Raw genomic sequence first — 10,068 nt, forward strand, 5'->3', positions numbered from 1 at the left:
GGATGGGACGGCCGCGCTGAACGAGGTTGGTTTTTAAGCGACATGTGACCATTCCTACAACATGGAAACCTTTTAGGAATGGTCGGAAATTTGTGTTTTGCCCATGGCAGCGGCTTTGTAAGATGTTTGAAGCATGACAAAATGTTTCGGCCGCCGTTTTCCTCACCAGAAAACAAAATTTCACGGAAGCACGCTGTTCCTTCGTTTCAGCTGTCGCAAAACTCGAAGAGCTGGAGAGAGGTACTGCAAAACTAAGTCGCACCACTTGGCAGTACGACTTCATTCGACGGACGAATGCCTGAGGGTTGCATAAAAGCGGCGAAAGCCAGATTTACCAATGGGCTTGTTCCACGGAAAATGTTTCCAGTTACTTTTGTGTACCTCCTCGTGCATACACACACACACACACACACACACACACACACACACACACACACACACACACACACACACATATAATTATAATTTAGGGTATCTAAGAGATACCACCACCCTGGAAATAGCAGTCAAAACTTGACTCTAAAACCACATTAAATGAACATTTAACATCTATACATATTTTTGTTAATATTTAGAAGAATTAACAGAGCGGCTCAAGGATCGAGAGTTTCGTGTGTTATCAAAGGCTTGATAAGTACTAACACATGAGACTATCGACCTTTGTGTCACTCTGTTACATCTGCCAAATACTAATGAATATATAAAGATAATGATATAAATAAACAAATAAACACACTTGGGGGCTTGATACATATAAAATATACATATATATACAATTGCACATAGAGATACATAGAGAAAGAAACAAAAAGTGATACTATCCAGATGAACATTCATGTATAAGCATATATTTATATTTTTACACAACAGTTTCACAAAGAATATAAAATATACCGAGAATCAAGGGGAGAGGGCATGCTATTTCAAGTTGAACAGCCGTTTTGGGGCGCTTGGAATTTCGTGATAGTTGTAACGTTAGAAATTGCAGTATATAGAAGGTTAAGAATATGCAACCAGTAGTGGATGCATATAGTCGTCACCGTAAATCCAGCTTCCGCTTTCAGATTGGAGAGATTATATGTATACTAGCAGCTAAGCCCGGTTTCACCTGGTTGATTTGGATGATGTGGCTGTAAAACCTGCTCTGTGTAAGCATTCGACTTATTTAGGCACGCTTACGTTAAAAAACAATTTTAGAATGACTTTTTTCTGTCAAAACGCTAAAAATAACTGACCAACGACAAAAAAAAAACCAACCAAGATTCAACCAAATCAAAAAATAAACCCAAATACTAAGCGAACAAAGATGAACCATCCCACTTCCATTGCGCGCGCACACACACGCACATACGCAAACACACACAGACACATATACACATTCACAAACCCCTCTTTTACATACACACATATATATTCACACAGAGTTGAAACACTGTTTGATTTATTTTTCAGTGTACAATTTTCATCATCCCACAAACCAAGTATGACATCACACCTTCCTTCCTTATTCATCTATCGTCCCTTCCTTCCTCATTCATAAACACAAGAGTATTATCATAGTAGATTATCTCGGTAACCATGGGAGCTGCGAAAAAAATACAAAGCCCAGCATCACCACCGGAACAAAGTCATTGAAGGGAACATACAATATATGTCGAAACCGCAGAATACATTAAGAGTATAAATTGTAATCGTGGAGGCGCAATGGCCCAGTGGTTAGGGCAGCGGACTCACGGTCATAGGATCGCGGTATCGATTCCCAGACCGGGCGTTGTGAGTGTTTATTGAGCGAAAACACCTAAAGCCCCACGAGGCTCCGGCAGGGGATAGAGGCGAACCCTGCTGTACTCTTTCACCACAACTTTCTCTCACTCTTTCTTCTTGTTCCTGATGTGCCTGTAATTCAAAGAGTGAGCCTTGTCACGCTGAATATCCCCGAGAACTACGTTAAGGGTACACGTATCTGTGGAGTGCTCAGCCACTTGCACGTTAATTTCACGAGCAGCCAGTTCTGTTGATCGAATCAACTGGAACCCTCGACGTCGTAAGCGACGGAGTGCCAGCATAAATTGTAATTCATTTTACAATCGGGTCAAGGCCTGAAATTTTTAGGAAGTGGGTTAGTCGATTACACGAGTTCAGTTCTCAGCGATTACTTATTTTATCGACGTCAAAATACTGAAAGGTAAAGTCGGAAAGGATCGATGGGCCACGCTTTCGCGGTCCGTATTCGTAATGAAAATCGCCGCTAAGCATTTTGTTTAACGGTTTAATGATTGTGGCAGGTAAATGCCTTATTAAGTGCTGGAATAATAATGGATTAAATATAAGAAACGATAATTATCACTTACCTTGAGCACAAAATCGGCCAAAATAATTCTCAGTACATTCACAAATGAAGGTGGAATCTTTGTTGATACATTTTCCTCCATTCTTGCATGGATTTATTTTATTTTTGCAAGGATCAACTGAATAATTAATAATTGGTAAAGAAAAGACAGTTGTTAAAGTGTGTACCCCAGCATAACCACAGCTTTAAATAATTTAAGAAATAAATATATATGCATGCGCGCGTGCAAAAGTGTGTGTGTGAGCGAAATTCATATTATTCGTATATACATACCTACCTATAGATTTTTTTTCTCTGTCTTAAGAATTTCTATTAGGAAATTCCTTACACGTCTAACAAATAGATCTTGCACACTCGTTCATATTCATGTATACATATAGATATATTCATTTACATACACACACATTTACACACACACACACACACACACACATGCGCGCACACACACACACACACGCACACACGCACACACACACACACACACACACACACGCACATACACACACACACATATATGGATCAAAACAGTTTGATTCAAATTCGCATATATATATAGGTTATGAGGGAAAATGGTGTCAATTAGACCCATTGGTTTCCGGTAATGCTCAGTAAATGCTGTGGATAGAACATAGTTAAGCTCCAGGTTCGGAGATTATGCGAATAAGGGGTCCAACGTATGTCATATATCAGCGTGTGAATATAAGGATTTACTTTTCGTAATGAGATAAAAAAAAAACCAAGGCTGTGTATAATATAGGACGTCTAAATGTTCTATATTATACACAGCCATGGTTTTTTATCTCATTACGAAAAGTAAATTCTTATATATACATACATGCATACATACATACACACGCACACACACACACACACACACACACACACACACACACACACACACACACACACACATATATATATATATGTATGTATGTATAATAATATAGATTTAATCAAAAGATTAAAATGTGGTACTTAAAATGTATGTGGCACCAGAATTTGGTAGGGTAAAAACCAAAAACAAAATCAAGAGATTTGGTGAAGAAAATTTGAAGAAAAGCAACAAAAATGCATTAGGTTATAGCAGTACGTACGTTTCGTACAAACTTCATTTATTTATGTAGTGAGAACATCACATAAGATGTGCAATGAAAATGTACTCCTCAGCTGCATAATGGAAGTTCATTTCAGAAAGTCATTTTGTAAATGTGTGCAAATACAAGAGTAGGAGATGAAGAAAATACCATCTTGACTGGGCTGTTAATCAACATTCTAGTGAACCAAACAGTAATTTAATTTCTATATATTCTATTTGTTCTTCTGTAATTATTTAGGGAAAACCCTGTGTCACCGTGCAAAAGAAACTGATTATGATATGACTTGTAAAAAATAGTAACATATGTACCAGAACGAAATCAGTACACCACTATTACATGTGCAGTCATATATATATATATATATATATATATATATATATATATATATATATATTGAAAAAAAAAGTCGTCAGAATTTTGGAATAACTTCTTTCATTTATTTTATACATATATTAGCGCTTTCGTACGTCTTTCGAACTTGTCAAATATAACTGTGAAAATACAGAGATCTAGCTTATTTATATAAAAACAGGTATTTTTTGGGGTTTTGTTTATAACAGAACATTGTTTTATTTTGTTTTGCTTTTTTGGGGTGAGGCTTTGGAGACAATGGAAGATGTATAAGCAGATAGATAGATAGATAGGCAGATAGAGAGATAGTCAGACAGATAGAGAGGTGGATGTGGTAAAGGAGAGAGAGAAGGGTCATTGTATTGAAATTGTCTTTTTAAGGAGTGTCAAAAAAAAAAGTTAAATGATTGTTTACTACTTACTGACAGTTTTTAGGGATGGTTGAAGAACGAAGAAAAGAAGAAAGGAAGAAGAAAGAAAAAATAGAGAATAATGAATAGAAAATATAAAGAATAATATAAAGAATAAAGAATAATGAATAGAAAATATAAAGAAAACAAAAAATGTATATATATATATATATATATATATATATATATATATATATATATATATATATATATATATATATATATATATATATATATATATGTATGTGTGTGAGTGTGTGTGTGTGTGTGTGTGTGTGTGTGTGTACATATAGATTCAGGTGAATATGGTACTTAAGTTTAGGCACCAGAATTTAGTATGGTGTTATCTATACAGTTTCAAAATAAGGTGATTAAAATCGAAATAAGCAACAAGAATATCCAAAGATAATGCAATACGATCGTTTCATGCGACTCCATTTAATTAAGCAATGTGAACATTACATCAAATATAAAATGTAGAGCAATCTGACTAGCCTGTATGGTCTGGCTAAGTCAAATGTTTTTTTGTGTTCCTCCTTTCTACTTGGAGAGTTTAGATTTAATTATTAAAAAAATGTCCTTCTGTTATTTAATTCTGTTAATTAATTTCATTAAATTTCTATATCTTTGTGCAGCTGAAGATTTCTCTACATTTTATATTTGATGTAATGTTTACATTGCTCAATTAAATGGAGTTGCATGAAACGATCGTACTGCATTACCTTTGGTTACCCTTGTTGCTTATTCGATATATATATATATATATATATATATATATATATATATATATATATATATATATATATATATATATATCAATGGCTGTTAGATGGGCTTTGATTTGGATTAACTGGACTTCAGGATCGCGATCACAAGACTCTATTAGAAGCCTGGTGCAGAAAGTTTTACAAGTATTTCGCTTGAACTACCAATCCCTTATAAATTTCTCCTTGTTTTGATATCTATCTATCCATCCATCTATCAATCCATCCATCTATCTATCTATCTATCTATCTATCTATCTATCTATCTATCTATCTATCTATGCTGAGACTATTTTTAGGTTAATTAAAATACTATGTTTTACGAAATTGTTGTATTTATGGATTTTGTAACAACTCCACTTTGCAAAATCAATTCTGGATATTTGAGGCAAGCACTGCAAGTAAAGGACAAATCTTAAGGTGATGTTTTCCCTTCGCCAAAGTAAAAAGAAATGTATACTCTCTCTTTACTCTTTTACTTGTTTCAGTCAATTGACTGTGGCCATGCTGGAGCACCGCCTTTAGTTGAGCAAATCGACCCCTGGACTTATTCCTTGTAAGCCTAGTACTTATTATTCTATCGGTCCTTTTTGCCGAACCGCTAAGTTACGGGGACGTAAACACACCAGCCTCGGTTGTCAAGCGATGTTGGGGGGACAAACACAGACACACAAACATATACACACATACATGTATACATATATACGATAGGCTTCTTTCAGTTTCCGTCTACCAACTCCACTCACAAGGCTTTGGTCGGCCCGAGTCTATAGTAGAAGACACTTGCCCAAGGTGCCACGCAGTGGGCCTGAACCCGGAATCACGTGGTTGGTAAGCAGGCTTCTTACCACACAGCCACTCCTATGTATAACGAATAAATAAATGATATTTAAAAGAAAAAGTTTTGTTCTTTCTGTATCATTTCTCACAGATCTGCATGATTCAGTTAAGCAGAGCTAACGCGAAGGGAACAATGCCCTGTAAAATTATAAATAGATATAAATTTAGAAAAGTATATAGATAAGGACTCGATATTTAAAAAAAAAGTCAACTGAAAAGCTTACCAGAGCACGCTTTCTTTAAAATTTGGAGCTTTATATTGTTTAATTCATAAAAGTTCTTAGCGAACATCAAATTACTGGTATTTGTTTGGCCGATAATATTCCGCAGCTGTTTTTCATTAGCATTTTCTCCAATTGCTACTATATAGATATTGAAGCCAGCTTTATTTAGTGTTTTAATCATATTCTTTGATTGTGTTTCATGAATTAGGTTGCTTCCAACGAATAGAACAACAGCACTATGATCTTTTATGGGGTGTCTCAAATTCAAGATTGTTTGTTTGTACTTATTCAGGTAATAGAAAATATTATAGAGTGAAGAGGTACTTTCGTTGACGTACTGTAATGTCTTTGCAGCTTTCTGTACATGTAATGGATCATCTGAATTCCTTACACCGAAAGAGAATCTGTGAACCGTAAACGTATGAAGGCTCATTCGTGCCGAATACAAGCTCAAGGTAAAGGATTCAGTAAAATCCGTTGCGAAAGTTTTCAATTCATCAAATTGCGTTTCGCCAATAGCACTGGCCTGCACCAAAAATACTACATCAACTGGCTTGTCACACACTGTAAAATAATAAAGTAAAAACAAAAGAAGGGAATTAGTCGTAGAAAAGAAGATTGAAATATTGATACTTATTCATGATATATACAAGATTATTTTGAAGTAGTAAACTAATAAATCATATATTGTGGGATTCTAAAGCAACCATTGATCACTGGCAAGGGGACAGTGGCACTAACTTAAAAGGAAGTGTTGTAATCGAAGTTCACAGAGAAAAAATGGAAAAGTCGAACATGGCAATATGTAGCTTGTACAACATCGTATAAAACAGAATGGCATCAAGGAACTAAGACAATAACACCAGAATAGACAATATTCATTATAGAGAAGGTGTAATGACCAAAAAGGAGATATCAACAGATTGTATCTATCATCTTGTACTTGAACGAAGATTATTCTAACTCCAAATAATCGTTAAGACTATCGGTATTTGGGTTGACATATAAATAGAAAACATAGATGACCCACTCCTGCAAATTGTAAACCTCAAATTCTACTCCATCAAGAAAGAAGTTACTCATTTCTGGAAAAAGCTTGGAGTGACTACATGAAAGCAATGACAACATTCCAAGCTGCTGGTTAAAGAAAATTTTCAAGACCTTCAAAATCTACACAACAATAATTTAACTCAACGAGACCTATCCATACAGAGTGCACCAAGAGAGCGCATATGGTATTAAAGAACGAAATCAAGTCCGGTAACTGGTTTAAAGCTATTAACAGCAAAGTAGTACATGTTAGTGACGTACACTTTCAGCATTATCAACTGAAAACAGAACACCGAGAGACTGGAAACCATAACAAGAACAGTGCTGGTCATACAGAAAATGCACGATCCAAAAGTATATGTCAACAGACTGCGCCTACCAAAGGTTTCAGGAGTACGAAGTTCATTCTAACTTGAAATGTATTTCAAGACTATTACTACTAAATTTGAGATATACTTAGAAAATACAGATGACCTACTCCTCCATGTTATAAAACGACAAATCTATACCATGGAAAAAAAAGAACTCAACATAATTGAAGAGAAAACTTTTTGCTCCAAGTACCCCAATAGCAAAAATCCCCAATTGAATGAAGCTACCCGCTTCACTCAATTGCTTGTTTTTGCTAAAGACTGAGGTTAGCGGAAAATTTTGAAATTCTAAAATACGCTATAAAGGTCGGTAATTATTTGAAAAGGGTACAAGAGGTGAACTAACTGAAGTGACACTAGTTGCTTAGGAGATTAAAAGCAGAGGCTGAAAGGCAACGAGTCACTATAGAAAACGAATCTAGAGTCTAGCGAATAGAATGTAATTATTGCTTCTTTAAGGACGGAATATGCCAACAATGTAAGATATTCAGAAAGTATGAAGAAACTATTAACACCGCCCCTGAATCCATAGAATTAGCAACTGTCGAATACATTCATAGACTGAACAGCGCAGCGGTATACAGGAAAATATACAGGAGTTTACAAGATCGAGACAACTTAGAAATAATTCACTCATTAGTCAAATAGTCTCTGATAAGAACGATATCACCAGTCTCTAGGACTTGCTCATCCACATAGAAATATAAAAGCCAAGAAACTAGACATCGCTTTTAAGAACAGGTCCTTGTATATTGACATAGAAATATAATCGGAAATGTACAAATTTGTGAAAGTCATAAAGAATCTAATCACTCTAAAAGACCATGAGATTGAAATTGGCAAGGTATAGATTATAGAAACTGATATAATACGAATGGTAATTAGATTTTTAGAATAAATGAAAAAGAAGAAAAAAACAAAAAGTTTATCAGTACTATGTCAGCCAAGATTAATATTTAGATAATCCAAAAGATCACGCTACTGAGAGCAGTTCGCATATTATATGTCACTCAAGTGACATCATCTCCAAAGTGCTACATGTTTATAGCGAGGACCCGGATCTACACAAAATCAATTACGAAGCAAAAAGAAGACTGCAGCAGCAACAGCATCAACAGCATAGCAACAACAGCAGCAACAATTACAGCAATAACAACAATGGTTTCACATTTAGGCAAATGCTAGCAGTTTGAAAGGGAAGCGGTTGGTCGATACCACTGATACCAGTATTTGAAAGGTACTTTATTTTATCGACCCTGAAATGACAAGAAAAGTTGATCTCGAGAGGATTTAATCTTAAAACGTAAAGACGACACAAAGGATTTATTCCGACGCCCAAGTGGTTCTGCCAACTAACCGTCATCAAAATAATAATAATAATAATAATAATAATAATAATAATAATAATAATAATAATAATAATAATAATAATAATAATAATAATAATAAAATTATAATTTAACTTTACTTAAAAGAATTATAATTTAACTTTACTTAAAAAAAAAAAAAATTCAAACAGTACACCAAATCGCTTGTCCAATGGTTATAATGGAAGTGCGCCTGTCAGGAAGCTGTCAGGCTGACGACGAAAAATTTTTAAATGGCAGAATATCTTCCCCTAATACGAACCTGGAAGGTCACTTAAACGGGATTTGTCCCAAATTAAGCCCCCAAAGTTCACCACCACAACGACCACAAAATCAAAAATGTAAAAGAACTAAATGGAACCGGGAAGAATATAAAGAAGTAATATACGCTTATTACTTTGCATTAAGTAGGCCAACCCAAGAGAAACACACCGGAAACTCCTACAGAATTTGACTTGTGAATTTGCGTGTGTAAACTGGGAATGCATACAATGAGTTTCTCTGCCCAAGGTGTACGGAAAATACTCGGCGAGAAATGGAAGAAAATTTGAAGAAAATAATGATAATAATGATGGCTATAAAATTGACAACAAGAAAATAAGCCATCTATTTTATATGGATGATTTAAAGCTATATGGCAAAGATGATGAAGAGCTTCAGAGACTATTACATACTGTGAAAGGATTCAGTGATGATATCGGGATGGAGTTTGGCCTTGAAGAGTGTGCCAAAGCGTCTTTTAAGAAAGGGAAACTAGTAAAGTCATGTTCAATAGAATTAGATGTCGAAACAGTAATAAAAGAACTTGAGCAGGAACAAACATATAAATACCTAGGAATAAATGAAGGCTCTGGTATCCAGCATGCAAGCATGAAAGAGAAGGTTAGGAAGGAATGTTATAGAAGAGTTCGAGCAGTTCTGAAGTCTGAGCTGAATGCTTATAATAAGGTGTTAGTCATAAATTCCTTAGCAGTCCCAGTTGTTCTTTATAGCTTCAATGTGCTTAACTGGAATACCAGTGAAATAGTCAGAATTGATAGAAAAATCCGCAAGCTACTGACTTGTAATAAGATGCACCATCCAAAGGCAGACGTGGATCGTCTTTACCTCCCCAGAGCTCAGGGAGGTCGAGGCTTGATCCAGCTTGAACTTACATACAAAACCACCACAATCGGACTGGCCAAATACCTTGAAACAACCAACGATTGGATGCTGAAACTTGTTGAAAAACATGAAAGACCGAA

The sequence above is a fragment of the Octopus bimaculoides genome, chromosome 3 (assembly GCF_046866305.1).
Source record: "Octopus bimaculoides isolate indiv1 chromosome 3, ASM4686630v1, whole genome shotgun sequence".
In the NCBI taxonomy this organism is placed as follows: Eukaryota; Metazoa; Mollusca; class Cephalopoda; order Octopoda; family Octopodidae; genus Octopus; species Octopus bimaculoides.